General features: G+C 40.0%; 1 protein-coding gene across 2 annotated transcripts in view; it reads left to right on the forward strand.

The window, feature by feature from the left end:
- The first annotated feature begins 18,885 nt into the window (after positions 1 to 18,885).
- Positions 18,886 to 22,636, forward strand: part of LOC102796269 (netrin-G1-like) — a 64,081-nt gene continuing 60,330 nt past the window's right edge. For both annotated transcript variants that reach the window (XM_006792265.3, XM_006792266.3), the window contains exon 1: positions 18,886 to 19,227. The gene's annotated coding sequence lies outside the window, so the exon portion shown is untranslated. The remainder of the gene's footprint in view (positions 19,228 to 22,636) is intronic.

Below are 22,636 nucleotides of genomic sequence, written 5' to 3' on the forward strand. Positions count from 1 at the left end.
TTCAGGGCACTTTATATCATAAGGGGACTGATTTACAAATGTTATATAGGAAGAGATCTAACATTGCCTTTTAGGCAAGGACTCAAATGTGCAATATGTACATAGAAAATCTGAAATAACATAATAATATGACTGTGTTTAACTAACTAAGTCACTTCCATGCTACACCCAATGTGGCCTGTTCATGCTTTTGGCTAACAAATATTCTTAATTAAATTGAGGAAAGTAAATAAATAAATAAAATAAAATAAAATAGAAATCAAGTGGTGGGAGATTGTTTCTTTATGCTAAAAAATAATTCCCATACTTCCCCATTGCAGGAGATTTCATGAATAATTCACCTTGAGTGGACATAAATGACATGTTATTGTTGTGAAATTAAAATGATAGGATGATTTCATGGGGTATTATATGTTCATAAATGGTAAAATGAGCCATTTTAGTCCACTGGTTGCTAGACAACATCTCGGTACCTAATACAGCTAAGAACCTTCAGGTGCATAAGATATAGCTGTGTGTACAATCTGGCTAGTAAACTCCATGTGGTCAAGGAGTAGTTCAAGGACCAAGAAACAAACAAGCGAACAGAGCACGATTTTGTGTATCGTAGTAAGATTGATGTGCCTCATGCAATTTCTGTCTGAGTTTTACAAAAAGAAAAAAATTCTGCCCATCTGTTTTCTTAACCGTTCATCCACTTCAGAGTCTGAGGGAAGCTAGAGCCTTTCTCGTGTGTTATAAGGCAAAAAGCAGGGTACACCATGGAGAAGTTGTCATTTAGTCTTTTAAAGGGCTAGAACAGAGAGACAGACGGTCATTCACACTGATGGCCAATTCAGAATCATCAGTCAATCTAACATACATGTCTCACCCCAGTCTTTAGAGTGTGGGAGTATGTCAGAATACCCACACAGGCAAAAGAAAAACAAGCTCCATGCAGACAGGCCCTGGCCGCTTAATGGATTCAAACCCAGAACCTTGTTGATGGTAAAAGGTAATACTTACCACACTGCCACACTGTTGCTGCACAGAAACACACTGCTGACACTGCTAATTAAAAAGTTAGTACAAAACATGTTGCAGAAAACTTCCAGACCAATGGTGTCTTTTGTTTAGGTATATGTAAAATTGGAACTGTTTATAAACTGTCTACGGCACTCTTCACACAAGCAAGGTGTGGACTTTTAATATGATTCGCAGGCAAGCCTTTTGTCAGAGCTGTGCTTCTTTGCTTCTGTGAAACACCACCTATTATGATGCAGAATCCAATTACAGATGGCAGAGGCTTGTCAGGTGCAATGAGCTCTAGTGACCCCTGACCCTTCAGTCAATGTTTTCTAGCTTTCCCTTGCAGCTGATCACTGGTGCTGTCAAATTCTTCCACTGAACTAAGTTCCACTTACGGTTATGCAAAACCTTAAACAGCGATAGCGATGAGTTAATTAGTGATGGATGGAGTCAATCATGACTGAGGTAGGTATCAAACTTGCATTATGAAACAAGCACATGTTTTAAATGAAATGATGGTTCATATTGTGAATTTTACTTCTGATAAAGGTTTTAGTGTTTTTAATGTTGTTTTGATCCTGCTACAGTCAATAAATACAATATTGTACAAGGCTGTTTGGGTTTAAAACAGATAAAATAGAATTTGAGTGAACATTTTATAGCGATGAAAATTTGATGATGTATTCAGTACATTTTTCAGCTTTCCTGCTAAATAATTTACAAAATGCTGTCATTATTTTTCTTTAAAAATAATTGTGGGTGAATTCGAGGAGATATGGTTGGATTTAGAGTTAGGGTTATGTTATTGCACATGATCCCAGTGTTGTGTTCACTTGCTTGTACTGTGTCCAGTTGTATTTGTTTCTTTACTTATGTCCAGACTTGTTACATTGTTTGCTGCCTTCTTGGCCACATGTGTCTTATACAAATAAAAGATTATTGATATTAGACCAAAACTCTTTTAGCAGTGGTTGTTTCTACTGACATTGCATCACAACATCTTCTGTGCCCCATGACTTATAAACATTTGAATTAATAAGAGTCAGTAATTTTTTAATTAAATAAATAATCACTCAAAGCACAATCATACTGAGTCTAGAGTCTCTGAATGGAATATAATATTGTTGAATAATAACTATGTGGTGAGGTGTGAGTACTAGAAATTCGGATCCATGCAAACGACAGGTAACAACAGACGCAAGCCAAACGAGGCTTTCAAACTTAGAGCCTGGCTTTTCATGTGAAATGAAAAGAGTGGATCTTAATATCCTTGCATACATGGCATTTCTGCTGCTCTCTACCTGCCAGCCTCTCTGAGGTAGGGCGAATATTACATGGCTCCTTTTTTTAATGTTCTCTGTAAATCCTGGGGGGAAATTACCCAAGCCCGGTCACCGCCGTTTGTGACAGATGGAAAACCTTTCCAAAGGGATTATGATGCCCTAGACTTACTCTCATTCTCATTTCTTTTAAAGCCCAGGTATCAGGTATCTGTCAGGCGAGCTTGGGATTGCCTTGACAGAGGTTCTCATGTCTCAGCTCACCCCTCGTCACAGAGCAGATGAAATTCCCCGTTATAACCCCTCTGTCTCTGCCATTCACAGCTGTCAGGCAACACAATGACATAATGGCAACATTTGAAATGCACCCTAATAGTGCCGCGTTGGACCTTGTTAACACTATCATCCAAGCCAAAGAAAAGGCTTTATAGCCCATCAGACGTGTGCCACATTCACAGTTGCCCCTTGAAATGGGATTAACTTTTAAGTACACATCTGAGGGAGACACTATGAGGAAGAATTGATGGACTGCTCCATTAAAGGAGATGTTGTTTGTTGAGATTTAAGGTACCTTGGGGAAAGTCACAGTGAGTGTGTATCCACGGTGTTGACAACATGTAAGAATGTGTGCCCATTGAATGTTCCCAGGTACATACTTAAGAGTATGCAAGTATTTATGATCTGCATTTGTTGTGGTTTCAATTTATTTTGATAATGTCAATATTATTTTTTAAATGTTTATATATATATATATATATATATATATATATATATATATATATATATACATATATGTATATATATATTACTGTGTAAAAGTCTGTGCAAATTAGTCAATCCCCATTTCTCTAGATTAGCTATGAAAGTGGGAAATAGGAGCAGCAATGTATTATTACTGCTGATTAAAATGCATTGCATAAGGCAAAAGCAGTGTTTGTACAATTCAAATAGACCTGAAAGTTAATATTTGGCATGACCACCTTTTTTTCCTCAGCATAGCCTGAACTCTCTTGGGGTAGCTTTTCAGTAATTTATCAGTAGTCCTCCCAAAACACTTCCCCACACTTCTTGAAGGACATTCTGAAGCTCTTCTTTCATTGTTGGCTGCCTATTGTTCAGTTCCCTGTCAAGATGATCCAACACTGCCTCAATATAGTTGAGGTCCAGTCTCTGGGGAGCCCAGTCTATGATTGTGCTCCATTGTGTATTTTTCTACACTGATATGTTTTTAGTGCTTCAGTCCTAGTGTGTTTGGGATTATTGTCCTGATGAAAAATGATCAACCAGACACATTTTTTTTAGATATGATTGTGTGGTGAGTCAAAATCTGACCAAATTTTTCTGCGTTCATTTTCAGGCCACTGCCTGAAATGCAGCCCCAAATGAAGACAGATTTTCTGCCGTGTTTTTAGAGATGTCTATAGCTATTGTACATGTGTCCTGACTTCCTTTGTACAATCTGAACACAAAGTTTGATGTTTCAATTCATCATTCCATAAGACGAAAGTTGCACAAGATTTTCAGTCCAGTTCTTGTGTAATTTGGCATACCTCAACCTTTTCTGAGCATTTTCCTTCATTAACAATAGCTTCTTGACAGCCACCAGACTATTTTTGATGAGGCCTAGGGGAAATATTCAGTTCAATTCAGTTCAGTCCAAATCAATTTTATTTATATAGCTTCAAATCAAAACAACGGCTGCCTCGAGGCATTTTATATTGTAAGGTAAAGACCCTACAATAATACAGACCAAACAAAGAAATAGTAGATGGATTAACTGAAGGGTCAGATGTATCTGTCAGGTCCTGTGTCAACTTTGCTTGATTTTTTTCCTATTTCATAATTACTTGATTTTCAAATACTGTTCATCTGCTGTATACAGTTTTAAGCCACTTTTGACCTCAACTTGTCCAGCGTCCTCATTTTTAATAACACAGTGTACATCTTGTTGAGTAAGTTTTCAGCAGCTAACTTTTTGGAAATTACATTTTTGATGCAAACAACATAATTTTATGTCTGTCAAGGTGTGTTATCTTTGGCATTTTTCACAGATTTGACAAAAGAAATTGGTACAATTATTTGTTTTGCCAAAAGAAATGATTTGAAATTGATTAACTGTCTGAGTTGTCTGTTGTGTATAGACGCAACACTGGCTCATGCGTTTGAATGTTTCATACATCAGTGTTAAGTGCCACAACAAACAAAATAACCTTTCCTCTAAAAATGGTCAAGCAGAAAATATCAAAAGAAAATCTCTGAAATAACTTCAGAAAGCCTGGAGAAGTATTCCTCAAAACCAGAAAGCCATGCTCCTTGAGGGCAAAATATGATGAAATAAGGGGTGACTATACTTTTGCACAGTACTGTTTACTAAATATTGCATATATGTTATTTATCAGTCTCAGTAGGTGGGGATCAGCCGACCGAAACCTCCGCTCCTGGCCGCTCGGCACACATTGCACCCAATCCCTACGGCACCTCCTGCGGGTGGTGGGCCTGCAGGACGATGGGCCCATGTCCCTTTTTCGGGCTGTGCCCGGCCAGGCCCCATGGAGTAAGGCCCAGCCACCAGACGCTCGCCCTCGGGCACCCTCCCCAGGCTTGGCTCCATGGTCTAGGGCCCCGGTAACCTTATCCTGGGCAGTGTGAACTGTCCAGGCAAAGAGCCCCAGTACAACATATCCCCTGGAATCCCTGGGACACACAATTCCCTGCACCACAATAAGGTAGCTATTCGTGAAGGGGAACATTAACAACAATTATCAGCAACAATCAAAATTATGCAGTTTATGTTCAATTTATGTTTTTCCATGTGGAATTGTTATTAATAGATAGTCAGTGGAAGTTATCTTTCTTACCATCTGTTTTTGTTATGTTTTATTATGTTTGTATCCTGTTTTAACAGGTTTGCATTGGTATTAAAGGTTTTTTAATTTTCTGTTTTATTGTATTGTGATTATTCCTAGTTTTTACTTATATAGCTATATAGGGCTTTGCGACTTTGAAAAATTGTCTGTACAGTGTAAAATATATAGATATTTTTACTTGTCCCTCCCAAGTGGAATTATTTTCTTATTTGTGTATTACTAGTACCCCATTTATCCATGTTCTTGTCACACACTATGCTGAAAATACTCATGAAAGGTCCCAAAGGTTGCTTTTGAGTGACATTCAGAATATTTAAAGAAGCAAGACTAAGAGTCTACCGTTCTTCTATAGCAAGTCAAGCTGTACAACTTTAACAATACTAACAAGTTGCTGTTTAGCAATATTTATTGTGATACCATGTCCACATCTACTAATTGCTGTAGCTCTAAACACAAATTAGAAGTCTACACACTGAACAGAAACATTTTAATGACAGTCTATCCAATAGCTGTTTAGGCATTTTGGTCAAAACTTTATGTTAGCCCCCCCCAAAAAAGTCAATGAACAACCAGAGTCATTAGGACTTCTCTAAACAGCATGAATATTTGCCTAATTAAGAGTAAAAACCAAAGGCTACAGAGACAGTTTTAAAAAACAAAAATGTAAGGTTGTTGAGTTGAGGAATTGTTTGGAAACCCACCAGCCAAAACCTCAGTTTAACGCCTCTGGACAATCACTAAAACCCACTGTCAATTGAGTACAGGCATTCCATGTTCAAACTGCAGTATGCGAAAAATAAATGACACATTTAACAATATGAACATCGGACACACTTGATTTTTTTTTTTTAATTTCAGGCTGCATTTGCTGTTATTGTTATTACTTTCTCTTTGTCCAATAAGATATTCCCACTGGTCACTAAGCACTTATTCCAGACCAGCCACACTATTAAAATTAAATAAAACCTCAAAAGAAACTAATTTCCATTTGCTTTAACCGAGAGTGGAGACTGTACTCTATGCATTGTCTACAGGTTCACCATCGGCATGGATGTAGTTCTTTTCATCTTTGATATTAATTTAAATTCCATTGTCTGTTTCAATTGCAAATTTTTTCAGGTCCATAATTTCCACTCTCCTCATTAATGCTCAAAAAGCAAAAAGAAAAATATGTAAGGAACTGGTTAAATAACCCATTAAGAAAAAAAAATAATTACTTAATGCACAGAACACAGTTTGTAAGGCTGCTGTTGAACTGCATAGGTAATGCATGCTTTTGTTTGAAGTGAATCAAAGTCAAAATTAACCTCTTAAGCCCCAACGCCCCCTGATACGGGGGCAAAAAGCAGGAGATCAGGTAGGCTTGGGGCTTAAGAGGTTAAAGAACGCTTTCAAATATTGGGAAATAAACTCACTTGTCAAGAGTGATGACTACTGTGGTATGCTAGGTATTCAAGCACTGTGCTTTTGGGTTCAGACATAGATGGAGCCCCGCACACCTTCCTAATACTCATACCATCTCCTCTCAGCCACTAAGAGCCACTAACAGCTCATTACTACATTTTACAATTCTTCATAACTATTAAGCAAAATATACTGAGATTAGCAGCATTTTTAGTTCTGCTATAAGTGACCTGGTGTAAGGTTAAAGGGATAGTTCAGCATTTTAAAACTGTAAATGTTAATAGTAGTGTTACGTAAGGCCCAAAATGGCCTCCGTACAAGAAAGGAGTAGCTCTAATATTGACCAGTAACGAACCACCACACACACACTGCAGTGGGTTACACAAGATTTATTTGTTCTTTCTCCGGGTAAAACTACTGGCTGAAGACACAACTCCAGCCAGGAATCCAAGGCCCAAAGCCACCGCGGTCAGGGTTGTTAGCCTGGTTACAAACAGGGGAAAGGTGGTCACTTGGAAGAACAAGCAGCCAAAACGTATCAATACTGCATCTTCCTCAAAAAGGCTTGCCACCCACCTTTTCAGGCCTGACTTCGTTCGAGGCTGGGTCTCCACATCACACCCTGGGAGCTGGAACTTCCCCAAAACTGGTCCAGTTTCCTTGTCAGGGGCACAGAGAGTCTCCAGTCCAGTGTTTGTTTTCCTGCCTCCCAGCACATCCACTCACATCCCAATAAAAATGAGTCCTCCCTCCAACATCCTCAGATTATTTTAAAAGCAAAACCAGGCCAGGTTAAAAATCTTTTCCTTTAAAATGTGCACACTTCATCCTGGATCTTCGAGGCTTCCCTGATACACCAGTGTCCTACTAAAAAAACAACGACAACCCCTACTTCCTGTTTCCTCTCCCCTTTATAGAGAAGGGCTCCAATCCTCCCCAATCAGCTGTTCCCTGTACTCAACTCCAAATAGCTGGCAGCTGGACTAGAGTAGAATCTCCACTCCCACATGGGTGTGGCACACACCTCACATCAAACACAAACACCAAAGCATGCAATTAATACAAAACAAAATCTAAAGTTATGCCAACCCAAAAGCTTAGTGGCGGATTCTCTCCATCCTTTTCCACCATGCTATACTCTGTAACAGTAGTCCTGCCAGTTATTTGAAAAGAAGCTTCTCTTTGTCTTTCTTTATAGAATGAAACTGGTTCAAGCTTAACTTAATTTAGCTCAACCTAGCCTAAAGACTATAAATAGGTAGAAACCTCTATGCTAAGCCCAAATTTTATTAAGCTGTGCAAAGACAATATATAAGTGTGAATATTCTTAAATGTGACTACATATTTAAATACATTCCCAGTAACTGGAGCGGATTCTGCTCCTTGTCAGTTATAGAGAAGCACAAACCAACCCTGTAACCAAGGCAATCCACTACACATTTCTCTTGATGACTGCTCAGTAATGATTTAATATTATGCCCACGGACAGCAAGAGCAAACATCCACTGTGCATTAAATGAGGAATTTCAATTTGAAACACAAAGCTGTTTGTGTTAACATCGTGATTCAGTTAACCAGAACGCATCAAGTTTCGGAGTTCATCTCTCCTACGCTGATGTAGTCCAGGATCCATGTGTGAGACTTTCTTTCCAAGCTCCTTAGACGACTTTCTTGTTGTCAATCCAGGCGGTGTGCAGGTCAGTCTGGTGGGCTGGGGCTATCCTAGCTACCATTGGGTGTCCGGCGAGGTATACACCCTGGACAGGTTGACAATCTGATGAAGGACTAACATAGAGAGACAAAAAACTATTCACTCTCACATTCACACCTATGGACAATTTAGAAGCACCAGTTAACGTAACCCCACTAACTGCGTGTCTTTAGACTGTGGGAGGAGGCCGGAGTACCCAGAGAGAATGGGGAGAACATGCAAACTCCACACAGAAAGGCCCCGGCCAGATGGTGGATTTGAACTCAGGCAACAGCGCTACATATATATATCAAAAGATATAAACAAAGATCCATAACTATATTAGGAAGATGCCCACAATCAACCAAGTGCTTAGTGAATACTTCAGGCAGCAGAAACCTGAGAAAGAAGATAAAGCAAGAAGAGGAACCACCATGGAAGGACAGGCCCCCGCAAGGCAAGTGCCACTGGCAGATAGAAGAAGTTGGTGACATAAAGAAATCATATCAATGGCTGGACATAGCTGGGCTGAAAGTCAGCACCGAGACACTAATCATACTGTAAATTTTAGCTTTCTTTTTGTAAGAAGGCTCCAGTCAAGTGGTAATTCAGCATTGGCTTCCTTCTTTCTTTTTTTTATTTTGCTGAGTTGCCAAATGCGTTGCCACTTGTAGTAAAAGTGAATGTTTATATTACATAAAATGTCAGAATCCTCTACAAAACTGGAATTTTGTTTAATTATAGGCATGACAAATTAAAATTCCTGAACTATTTTAAAACAGCACCTGCTCAGAAATACTCTGCTCTACATGCTCTTACTTTGGTGTACAGACATATGACGGATTTTGCCAAAACCAAACATGGCCTGGAGCAGAGAGACCTGGGTGTCCAGGTGGAGTGGCATAGGAAAACAGATGAGCAGGAAAGGTTGAATAAATAGCCCGAGAACATGACAGACAAGAACAGTTGCTCTGGAGCTAGGAGACAGGAGAGAGACCTCAAGAGGTCACCAACTGAGGTGAATCCCCTCTGTAAGCTGGGCAGGGCAGGCTATTCTAGCTGAACTGACTCTTGAGCAGAAGCTGAAAGAGACCAAGGCCAGCCATGGGCCTGGAAGCATTAGAGGCCAGGGAACTGCAGTGGCAGCAGGGCCTCCAAAGCACCAGGGAACAGTGACCCTGGCACGCTGGGCAACTGCGGATACAATGAACATAAATAGCTAAGAGAGGGGCCACATTGACTGTCAAAAATCTGGTTAAAAGTTATAGTCATTTCATTCTATTAATATAACACAGGGGAAAAGACCCAAATGCATGACCATGAAGCATAATTAATAATGAGAAAGCAAGTTTTCAGTGTCTAAAACAAAAAAGCAAGAAATATTTAGCTCAGTGAGCTACTTAAAACAAAACAGAATTCCAGTGTGAGTAGACACAACTCATACATTCAGGGCTGAACTGTTGTGTATGAGACAGACGGTCACAAAGGATGATACATAGCTAAAGCACCAGATATGCTTAAGAAGCTCAAAATAAAGCAAAGGGAGGACAGGGAAGCTAACACTGAGAGAAAACAATAGATGATAGACAATGACAAAGAGATACAGGAGGCACTGCAAAAATGTGAATAATTACTAATCGCTTAGAAATACAAGAAAACATGTCAGATAAATTAAAACAGGGAACAAATCTCTAACATAGACAGGAAAGCTAGACTAAGAAATGATCTAATTGAAATATAAAATGATCAAGTTTATGCGACGAGTCCATCAAATGCTCTGACATCTCAAAATTAAGTCTTTTAACTGCCAAACGGGGGGAGGGGGTGGACTAGGGAGGGTAATCTTTGGAGACAGGGTTGTAATTTTTCTAAGTGAGTCATCAAAGATAGCCATTTAATCCCACATCTGTCCCAGACAGGAACAGAGAACTCTTTTGATCAGGAAATGAGGCCAGCACTGGGCCTCCAGAAAAATACCCAAATTCCATTTGGGGGATTGAAGTCAATTCAAGGGATGAAAAGATCAACAAACCATCTATTTGTTACATGCAACGTGCATGTCATCTAATTAAGTAAAATGTACACAAATTAGACTACTGCTGTTTCGCGGCTCTTCTTACCCCCATATTTTAGATCAAATGAATGACCTGTCAGCTTGCTCTTAAAGGCTGTGGATACGAGGGATTCATTAGAGAGCAAAATATGTTATTTATTCTTCTATAACAGTCTATACATGCTGTAAAGGATGTAAATACATGTGTAATAATACACACTGTTGGATGTTTATGTTTTAAGCATTATTGTAAATATGCTTTATATCTTTCACTGTTATGCAATCACCACTCTCTTACACATAGACATATTACAGCTTCAACTGCTGGCCTCTATTATTGAACAGAAAGAGGAAAAATATTGCAGGTGGTTGGCATTTAATATTTAAGAGGTTTTGCTGGATTCAAGCACCTGACTCGCATGCTGAAGAAAAACTGAGGATTTCTCTGCAGACCTGGCCTGCAGACCCTGTGGCCTCCACACTGCCCTCCATCCCACAACACCCCCTACCCGCTCTCCCATACACCCACCGCTACTCTCAAGCCATCCCTGTCTTGGACACAAAGCCTGGTCTGCACCCAAACACTTCGCCTTCATGCCTTATTCATTTTCCATAACATGAACATCGCAAGTAAGTTTCTGTCTGTCAGCCTCTCTCTGGATTCTTGGATTAATGTAAATCCCAGCAAACAAAGAAGATTCAGTAGTGGATGATAAAGAATAGCTGCTATTTGCATCGGAATGTGAATTTATTAGATCGGTCTATATCCTGGAGATGGCTGCCTATTTTCAGTGATGTGGTGTTTTGTTGTTTTTGGGGAAAATGATGCTTCCTCCGGATGAGGGGTGGAGATAGAAGTGTCCTTGTTCATCTGGGGAAATGTTTATCATGATTCCCACACATTTCTTTCTCTTCTGACAAATCAGCTGCAACACTTTTTACACCAACATTTGAAGTAGATATCCCAAGCGACCTCCTTTGGGACTTCCAATTCTGAAGACTCGTGTTTGTGTCCTCTCCGAGGCTCTCAGCAGGGAAGGATGCAATGTTCTATGTTTAAAATGAAAAGAGGTGTCATGAGGTGTCACTAAATGCAGCGGAACTGTTTGATTGCTTCACTCGGCTATGAGGGGCTGTTCTCGTGTCTGTTTGGTGCCTATCACTTGCTGCTGGTTTGCCTCATCATAAATAATGCAGTCTTCATCCTGCCCACCCAACAAACACCTAAATGAAGGCAGCCTGCATTGCAGATTCTCAGAATGGGAAAGGTTACTTCAAGGAGTACAGCAAAGCCGAACGAGAAAACAACAGGAAATGTTTGACGAGGACGCCTCTGTTTGAGGGCGCTGTTTACAAATATGTGTATTCTTGTTGGAATGATATGTGTGTGCTGGTGTCAGCGTACTTGTCTGCATATGTATCTATCTTGTGTGGGTGGAATAAATAAAAGCACCAACATATAAGGGGTAGTATAGAGAGAGAACAGAGAACACTATGGGCAAATTCATAAGCCTGCAAAATACAGTAGCTCTATTTCCCAAAATATCGTGTTTTGGGGGAAGATGAGATTGGCAGAAAAAAAATATGTGATGACAGTTATCTCCAACATAAAAGTATGCTCACGCAATGCTCCAGAAAACTTGTGGCTGAGACATTCCAACAATTGGAAATCTGCTCCCCCTCTACTTTTAATCACCTGAGTTTCTGATGAAATACTGAGCTGGAGGCATGTCAGTATCTGTTAATACTGGGAGCAAGACAAACCAGTTGTTGTCATTCTCCACTATATGTGTGAATGGGGATGAATGCATTAACAGATAATCTTATAAGCCTGGTCTAACCTCAGACTAACCTGGATTTGGTCTGAAAACTAACTTTTTCCAGAGTCCATCCCTGAGATTACAGACGCCACGCTGGGCAATTTGTGACTATTATATAAGGTGCAGTCGATAATGATTCTTTTTTATAACAACTATTTAGAAATAATAATATCTTGCCGTGTTTGGTGGCAAGAGACAAGCAAGTTAATAGTCTCTGAAACAGCAGTAAGCCAATTTCTGCACTATTCTAATTCGAAAGTGAAATGTGTGTAGTTTGGAGGAGCTAGTGGGAGTAGGTTTGTTATTCCTTCTGCTGGCTGGAGTTTTTGAAGATGTGATCTCTGCTCTCCTGATAGTAAAGAAGCTTATGCAACTGAGTTCAGTTTACGAGCAGCTAGAGTCAATAAAAAGTAGATTACGCATGGATTGGTGACTACTTAATTCAGCATTTGCATATCGCATTTGCACACAAAAATCAAGACAGTGGACTCTTTTCTCTTTTCTTTTTTTTAAACATTCCCATAATCTGGGAATCAATATTCTGAAACCACACACAGACATCAGAAGCAGTTTTTATGTGAAAATATGTTACCCTCAATCAAAAATAGATTAGGTAGAGGTCACTGACTACCTTGTTGGCTGCCAATGGTCCATGTTGAAAATAATGAACCGCTGAAAACATGACAGACGCAAATAGCGTGATATATGGGAGTAACAGACTGTGCAGGCTTAATTGATAGTCAGGTGATAAATAAGGCAGAACACAAGAAAACTCCTATCAATTAATAGCGTTTGCAAGAAAACATGCCCGTGACAATGCTTGTAAAACAGAGGGAAGCATTTGACTGTGAACAAGGATTAATGAATGACTGATCAGAACTTTAATTAATGACTGTTAAAACAGTGGTCTGTCCTAAAGTGTTTTAACATGTGCCTAGCATCAGCTGGTTAAACTCGGTTTTGTCTCCAGAGTACCTCGACAAGCTATATTCAGAACTCTTGTTCTTTGTAATACAATCCAGTTTATAGATAATTGATTCTGGGATATAGTCCAACTAAGTCAGCCTTCTGGGAAGTATGTTAGTGGTCACCCAACTACTGAAAAGCTTCTAGACATCCATGCCGAGCCAGGAAACAGCATCCCACCCTGAATCTAATGATTTTCTTTTTTTATTCTGCCTGAAAAAGTCAGGGGATTTAATAAACTTTACCATGTATAAGTGACACAGCAGTTTCTCTGGAATCTGGCATCATTAAACCCCACCAAATGTCATGCTGGCAAAGATAAAGCCAAACAGCAATTACGACCCAGCAAATACCTATGGTTACCAAAAATCTATTTAAAGTCTGTTTTAGAATCTGAAATTGTGACTCACTGTGCTGTGGAATAGACTGTTAGCATTATGATCCACCAGAACTCTTGGAAGAAAACCTCAGTTTTCCTCTGCGCCGCATAAAAAGTCAAAACCTTGTCAAGACACAGCAAAAGAACCTCAGGGAATACGGGACTTTTTGGCATGCCATACCTAATAAATGTCAAGAGGCTCACATGGGTTTGTAGACATGTGAATCCGATCTTAAAGCTATCAGAATCAATGCTTTTGTTTAAAAAAAAAAACAAAAGAAAAAAACATGAAAGGCTCCTTCAGTCTATTACCAAGTCGAATGTTCTTTTTCACCTCCAAACCTTGAAGTGTTTTTATTTTCAAGCTTGTCCACTCACTTTCAGGCTTGTTTTGTGAAACCTCAAGCACTTTGATTCTATCATTATGAATACAATTTTTTTTCAAGGTCATCTTTTCATGAAAATTTGAATAAGCCCATGGCGAGTATGAGCTACCTGCCGCGCATAAAGCCACAATTGAACACTCAATAGCATCATCTCATCTGTCTACTGAAGTAAAAGGGCAGGAAACAATCAGAACGTGTCAATTGGCCTATCGTTCAGATGGGAATCGTTCACAGTTATCACCTCATTAGAGGTTTTAAATTTTAGCCGTCGTCCTAAAAGAAAGCCTTTACCTCCTCTCAACTATTAACGAGCGCGCTTGATGAACTGATTTGTTGTTACGGTTAAAATTGACTTATGCCATCCATCATGTTGTAAAATGTAGAACAGCTCCCAGAGAGTTTGGCTTTTTGCCAGCAGCTCCCAAACCAAGCGATGCTGGGTTCCAGCTGCTTATGAGCCCTGGTTTTGGGGCCAGATCATAGCTGGCAAACAGTTTAGGTGTACTACCCAGTACCCACTCAACACAATATCTAGTCTAAAAATATTTATTTATAGTGATGTTTACAATGATGAGCCATTCCTATATGTAATGTAAGGTGCTTCCTGCGTTTTACACAAGACTATAGGGAACTACTGGGTTTATTCATAATGTGGTTTAAGCTCTGAGAAAGATTTCCACTACTAGTGTTAGCCTGACAATCAGTGAGTATCTCTGCTTCTTTTCACTTGCTTAGTCTGACATTGACTTTAGGTTTCTGTTTTTCAGGCATAGAGAACAATCCATAGTGGGGAACAAGAGACGGCAAGAGACGACGCTCACTCAAGCATATCCATGAATTGTTCAGGCAATAATTAGCATGATTTACCATGCAAGTCTTGCTGAGAAATTTAGATAAATTAAACTTTAATACCAAAAACTTTCAAATCATAAATCTAATGAGATTTTGAAACTGCTGGCATTAAAGGAGAAGCGCCTTCATTAATTTTGTCCTCAACAACAACAACAATAACTCGATGGGCTAGGCTGCGAGTCCTTTACAAGGTGCGAGGCTCCACGAGGCCACCAGATTCAAACCCAAGACCTTAATGCTGTGAGGCAACAGCACTAATTAGTGTACCAATACTCTACCCAATTCCTGCTCAGTGGTGGGTCTGCTCTAATGAAAGGTGCAGACAGCATATAGATTTATTTGTTGTTGGCAGTTCTGTTGTGTTGACACTTTTTTTTTGTGCACTGGTAAATAAATGAAATAAAGATTTTAAGATAGTGATGTAATCCACTAACTTTCATCTGTAACATCTCACCAAAGAAGTAAATAAGGATGTTTACAAACTTAAGTGTCTCAAATGAGCAATACTCTTGCCTGAACACACATGTACTCAAACAAACAAACAAACACATGCACACAAGGACACACTGCAAGTGCTTGAACTAATTCCAAAGAGTGTTTCCTGCTTCTCCCAGCTCCTTCCTTACCCTGATCACTTCCTGTTCTAAGCTGCACCGCAGTGGCTTTGGCATACTCTCCAGAAAAGTGTCACATATTCCTTCTACACAGACACTTTTAAGTGTGGCAACAACCCACTCAAATTCACAACTATGTCTTGCCGGGTGAAAAGCTATACTGTCACATGCCAACACAGGGTTGATCAGCTCATCACTTCAGAGGTGACGTTTCACTTCAATTGTGAGTAAGCTTCTAGTGATGCAATCAGCACGTGTAAACAGTTATAAGAACCTTTTCACCTAAATTCTGCAATAGCTGAGTGATGTTTGTCAGAGCATGTGAATTTTACTTTAATTATAGCCGGCAGGCCTCTGAGATCTTTATGTAAATCGCCAATACCTGAAAAAAACAGCTTTTGGGTTAACTTTCACAGGGACTTGGGAAGTTATCTAATATTTATACCCCCTCTAATTGCATGCCATAATTACAACCTTGGCCTTAAGAAAGGTTTCTGAATAAATTGAATTAATTTGGCAGCCATAAGTTGTGCCTGCATGCTGATTCACTTTGCCCCACCTCTAGAGAGAAATAAGATTAAATACACCAATAATACATTTAAATAGGATAGAAATGTGTCATGAGGAAAAAAGAAAGAAATCTTAAGCTAGGCAGAACAAAGAAAATGTTTGGAATTTGGAAAAGGTGCAGCTCACCAAAAACATCCTATCTATCTCATCTCTGCAGGTCCAAATGTTTCCTTATCATCTCTGCATGTCAGCCTCTCCTTCTTTTCCTCTTCCTCTTGACTGCTCACACACACTCTAAATACGAGGCTGCTGATCCTGCTGTCCCACTGTGGTCTTCCAACATGCAGTGGGGTCACAGATGATTAAAGCAGTGGCAGGTGGACTCCACTTTGAAACTATCAATAGACCCCCGGGAACTGAATCAAACAGCAAGCGCTCCATCTCTGTCAGCCTAGGTTCTTGGTGGCACCAAGGGAAAGGGTGTGCAGAGGGTGAGAGGGCAGACTCCACCTCTGTATCCTCGTCAAACACTGTAGCACTCTGCTGAAAAACTGTGGAGCTGCTATGGTGGAATTCTAACTCTCTGATGTGATTTCAAGGAGGCTTTGTCTATTCACTGAGCTGACCCTGGAGCCTTTGACCAGGAGGGGCTGAAACTGGGGTTTGGAAGAGTAGCAGTCTGCATGTTTTTATATAGATCAACTTGAATAGCAGTCTGCCTAGATTAAAGATGCCAGTACTTCACCGACATTGTGCAATCAGAAATTACAACTATATCAAATTCACATGGTCAGTCTATCTACCTACCTACCTACGTACCTATCTATCTATCTATGTATGTCTCAAATCAAAATGAAGCGGGGCAGTCATGTGACTGTCAGGGTGGTATAGTAGTATTTCCAGGAGGAATGATTTAATGGAAATGTCAAGAGCAGCAGTAGCTGGAAGCAAAGGCTGAACCCTCTGATACAGCGTGAGACACTTTACTCACTGGGGTTGAGAGACTTGTTGTCATGCAGCTCCAGTCCTAACCAAAATCTGCCTTTATCAGAACAGAAATGGCATTGTCACTTTTTAATGGGATTACAGGTCTTTCATTGCATATTAATTTGCAAGAAATCAATATGGGCTTAGGTGCTATTTGGGGGCATTTAAAACACATAACTGCTTAGCTTACATTCTACAAAACCAGGGACAAGCAGGGAAATGAAGGGTAGAAATAAGACTTCTATTCAGATTTCTGGGGGGGAAAAGAGGCGGGAGGAAAGGGAACAAAGAAGGAATGAAGGTCAAGTAGATGCCTTGAAAATACAAGAAAAAAATTGTAAATTAGATGGATGAATGGATGGTGAATATAAGAAGGGAAGAAAGGAAGGTCATCTGCATCCATAGATATGAGAAGGAAAGGACAGAAAACGCCAACAGCCAATACTGGAAAGGGATTTCAAAAACGCAATAATTATTACCTATTATAGCAAACAACTTCAACGCAGAGCTTTGAAACGTCACATATTTGAAAAATATTTTGCTCTTATTGAAAATCCACTTATACAGCCGGTCAGTTTGCCTAAAGGGCGCAAGAGCCGCCCAGAGTACTCAAGATTCATGCGAGTCGCAAAAACGGTGAAAATGTTTAATCGGAGAAAAGATTATCAGAGAAATATGAATATTTGCATTTCTTATTAAACTTACAACAAAAAAGACCGTTTTTCACTTCGTGCCTCTGAATCTGCATAGTAATTTTGCAGTTGGTAGAAATATGAACTAAGAATAAGCGCGAGACTTATTGATTCGGATTGCTTTAGAAGTTTTTAAACGGTTCCAGCGTCGACGTGAGATGCGGACTGCTCAATTACTGTGGTGACCTTCAGCTGGGCGCGGTTGTTCTTATCGTGCAATCGCCACCAGTTGGCATTACAACACAATTAAAATGCGTATTCAAAGCGACCTGTCACCGTGGTTGTTTGCCGTGCTGCTTGGCACCCTGTAGTGGAGCGGGTGACATCTGTGACTCCGCGCCAAGGGAGCCCGCCAGACGCACCTAACTGTAGTTATTCTTTTAGCTCTGCCCGCAAAATTCAACGAATAATTACAGCACGAACTCCGACCGGAGGAGTTTTTTTTTTTTCACTTATCTGTTTTACAAGCGCAGTTATTTCCCCACATTGTAACATGCACAGGTAAGATCTTTTTTTTCCCCTTTATTTATTTTCTGATCGCATTAAAACCCGAGGCGGTGTTGTTGTAGCAATCAATGTGTCAGACAATCGGGCGATTATTGGTGAATAACCTATATTATATTTTTTTTTGGGGGGGGGGTCTTTCACTTATTTCTTCCGAGCTTGTGTTGTCAAAACTCCGCAGGCTGCATTCTAATTGTGCTGTACTTTAAATTTTCGCCCCGAAGACTCGCAGCTGTCAAGTTTTTGGGGCTTTTACTCTTCACGTGCAGCCCTTCCTTTTCATGGTTCGTGCGATGTGATAATGAAACCGCAGTGAGTTTTGCTGATGGTGAGATCTGTGCGGCAATAGAGTTAGATTCAGAACTGTTATACAGTAAATCTAGGTGGACATCATTATTGTGTGTGTGCGTGTGTGTGTGTCTGTGTGTGTTTGTATGTGTGCGCAGTGCAGCTGTGGTTTCGAAATATCATTAGCGCATTTACAGTTACAGCTGGCTTCAAATGAGTTGGAAGCTTATGTAGAAACCGATGTAGTCCGTTGCAAGAGATCATGGAGCAACTTTATGAATATTATTCAACTTCAAGACTACAGCAAGTTTGTCTACTTTGGAATAATTTAATGTAGATTAAAAATAATCAAATGCTCAAATATTCTAGCATTTTTGAAAAGCGCATGTTTTACTGTGCCTGCTCTGATTACATTTAATTTGCGCGTAAAGGGGAACTGGCTGTAATATTCTGGAAAAACAACGACTGAAGTTGAGATTTACCAGCCAGTCAGTGTTATCTTTAGGACCCGGCGGAGCGCTCATATGTAACTGGACATAGTAGCTCCATTTGAGGAAGATTGCTTATCTCTTTCCTCCTCCGAGCACAACTCGGCTGGGCTGAGAAATCAGTCTAACCTATCCAAACGACCCGAGAGTTGTTCTTCATCGGGATGTATTTTAATACCCGTTGATGGACTTCATCGAATTTGGGACAACTGAGAATTACCTTAAAGGCTTCTGAAGTATTCTCGTGCGCCATTCGGATGAACGCTGCGCCAACCAGCGCTGCGTAAATCAAGGAGCCGCTTGTGTGGACATCCGTGAAGGCACAGTGGCGTTTGTAAAAGGGGGAAGAAAAGCTCTGGCGATCGGGTCCCCGTGTTCATTATTCGGATGAAAAAGTTTAAAGAAAGTTGGGAGCAAGAGAGAACATCGTAGTCTCCAGGTCAGTTCCCGCTTTCTGCGCACACACCATTTTTATTGATCTATCTGGTGCAAAAAATAGAAGGAAATTAGAAACAAAAGAGCCCGTCAGAGACCAATAAACGTCTTTCTGCAACTACCGGTGGCCTCAAAATAACTTGTTGAATTGGCAGATTGTCCCGGGAGCGTATTTAAATGTAAGTGTTTTGTTTTGAGCATTCAGATGAGTTTGTACGTTTTCGTTATTTGTATACTGTTGCTTCTGTGACCGGGATCGTCGTTACTAAATGGGCCGCCGTAATAGGGTAATTGCAGTAGGCTGTTTGTGGGAACGGTAGCGTTTGTTAGGTGAGAAGTGGGTAACATAACCACGAGTTTTATATGAGATATATAAAAACTGTTGTGCATGTCCATAGTGTTTAATTGGCGTCCTTCTTCAGAGAGTTTAAATGTATTCAGAAGGTTTTCTTCGTTTAACAAGAAACTGAAATGTGTAGTCTGCACCTAAACCCAAACCCTTTCTTCAAGTCCGCCCCCAAAATTCTCGTTTAATAGTGGAAACAATGTCAGTTTAACCTGTTGCGCAGCAAGTCAGCAAAGTCAAATCTAGGTGTGCCATGCCTCTGCGGAAAACTGGATTCAGAACATAAAAGAGAATACAGCTTCTTTAAAATATGTAAATTTTTCAAGTTCTATCAGATATTTGCATGTTCCATTTTGAAATCATTTAAAGACCAGAAAATACTTTTTTTATTTAAAAAGACTTTTGCTCGAGGCTCTGTCTTTGAACATTACATGTGCTGAACAATAATTCCAAAAATTTGTTTTGATGCTGTGCGCTTTTGCATGTTAGTCGTCCCAGAGAAGAACTCTGAATAATACATGACAGCATTATTTCATATGTGATTGTAGTGAAGGCTGTCTGGCCGTGTCTGGGGCCATCACACTGTAACTACATCATCCACATCCTAGATTGAGTCCTTAAATAACAAGTGACCTAATGTGGCTCCAGTTGGAGAGGTTAAAGGTGCAGCCCTGGGGCAATAATTGTATGTTTTATGTCAAGTGTTCATATTGGGAGAAGCTAAGAGACACAATTGCAAACAGAGAGAGAGACAGAAAGAGATGGTTGAAGGGAAATAACAATTGAATGAAGGATCAAGACGGAGAGGAATGACAGTCAGAAGATAAATGTGTTACAGTACAGACATGTTCCTGCTTGCCAGTCGATCCCACTGTGACTCATATTGGGGGGTTTGTTCTTGGCTGTAAGAAATTTGGAAGCATTAACCCGTTTATTGTTGCACTCATCAGCCAGAAACAAAGCATTAGTCTGCTCAAACTGGCTATGGATCATAAGCTATTGGTTGGAATTCAACAAAATCAATGAACACAATAGGAGGTATTGTATGTGTGCACATCCAAAAGCCTGACTGATGCCCAGTACAAAAAAAAAAGAAAAAAAAAAAGGCAAGACGGTAAAATAGCAATTGTCAGTGGAAAAACCACAAAGCGCAAATCAGACTGTCATGTTAGGGTCTTTTTTTTTATTTTAAAATCAATACGAGTGTTATTTTGCAATCATTGATGTCAGTTGGTGCAGAGTATTGGAGTAGATCTGAGGTCCTGCCTTTCAGCACCATGGACAGCTCTCTTTCACGTTGGTTATAAAATGAGAGCTAAGAGGGGATCAAAAAGCCACACTCAGAGACAGAGAGAAAAGCCACACTTAAGCGGGATTACTATAAAATGAATGGAATACATCCGTTATGGTTTTTAAGAGTCTGGCTGGGAGTTTGTAACCAATATAAGCCACGGGGCACGACTGCCTGCTGACTTTTAAAACACTCTGCTATGCTTGAGCTGCCCAGGGGATGGAATGCAAGTGGACACAAGGGGGTGTTTCAGAGGCTTCAAAAACAAGTGAAGGAAAAGAGATGAAGAGAGAGGGGAAGGGAGAGAGAGAGAGTGTGAGAGAGAAGGAGTGGGGGGGGTGGTCATCCAAAGTTCTGAGCTCTTTCTCCCGGCATATGGAGGGCTACTCAAATATTAATAACTTCTAATATAGAATCTGACTCATATTTTTCTCAGTGAAATTATGACATTCACAGGTTTCTCCTTGCACTTTGAGTAGCACAGAATATGAGGTAGACATGTCATGACAGAGGAAACAAGTGTTCTTCTACATTTAATTTTTTCAGTGTAATCATTTTGATGCAAAATATACAGTGCTGCCAATTATTGCAATGTGTTCCCATGTGCAGCCAAAGCAGCTCTGGTCCATCGGGGCATTGACATTTCTATGGTGTCAGGCTAGAGTACATTTTCAGCTGGTATTATGGTCCTCTATGGAGCTGCCTTGTTTTGGTACCTCCTATGGATGCTTAATCAGTTTGGGATCTGTGGAGACTGGAGGTCAACACACAGAACGCGTTTTCTTGAGAAATGTCCCAAGTGTTAAACAGGTTTTCATGTCAGTGGTTTTAATGTTGTGGCTGTATAGCCCAATATGCAAACACTACAGCAAGGAGGCATATTATTAATGCAGTACAAATTGCTGTGGCTATCACATATGTCACCTCTCTTGGTCATGTTTAATTGAAAAGCAGTTGAATTTACTTCATAAATTGTGTGGGAACGCTTACTCGGCGCACTAATTTTCTCTTTTAGAGGAGTAAAGATTAAAAAAAAATTGCAATTCCTTTTTCCTACCTTAGCACCAATGAGCATACCTGTCTATGTCGATTTACTGAGCTACACGATACCTGCCTTTCATCTGGATATAATTTCATTGCTCTAGATGTCTGTGAATTAAATCCCGTATCCCATGGTCAGGCCTATTTGTTGTCCCTTATTAGCTTTGAATGTTCCTAGAGATAAGTGACCTACACCACCCTGCTGCTGCTACCTAATTTGACTGTCTTATGAAAGCCAACCTCAGCATTATGAAAGGGGGTGTGGGACTTTGCAGTATCACGGTGTGTGTGTTGGTTCGCATGTCAATCGTAAGTGCTCCATCCCATGACGCACCTCCGATCAGACGCTGACATTTATATTTATGAAATCTTATACACACATCCTGCGAAAGAAATGACTTAATCAACAATTACACTTCCAGGCATGTTTTAAAGACACTTTGCCGACTGATACGAGTGCATTTAAAGAAAAAGAATTCTACCTTTTCGCCTTTATTTCCTCTACTTTCTTTCTTTTTTAAACAACCATTCATCCATACCTTCTGTCATGGCCCACTTTGAAGGGTCTGAAAAGCAGCTCAGTAATTTCTCCGGCTCAGATGAATAACTTTCATTACAATTGGAATGTATTCAAGCCCATAGTCATTTTGTAAAAGGGGCATTAGGTTAGAAAAAGGAATGCAGTATTTCTCAGGAAGTCTGAAATGTGGTCTTAACTCCTTCAAATTGGCACCA

Source organism: Neolamprologus brichardi, chromosome 18, assembly GCF_056152115.1.
Source record: "Neolamprologus brichardi isolate AB-2024 chromosome 18, ASM5615211v1, whole genome shotgun sequence".
Taxonomy (NCBI): domain Eukaryota; kingdom Metazoa; phylum Chordata; class Actinopteri; order Cichliformes; family Cichlidae; genus Neolamprologus; species Neolamprologus brichardi.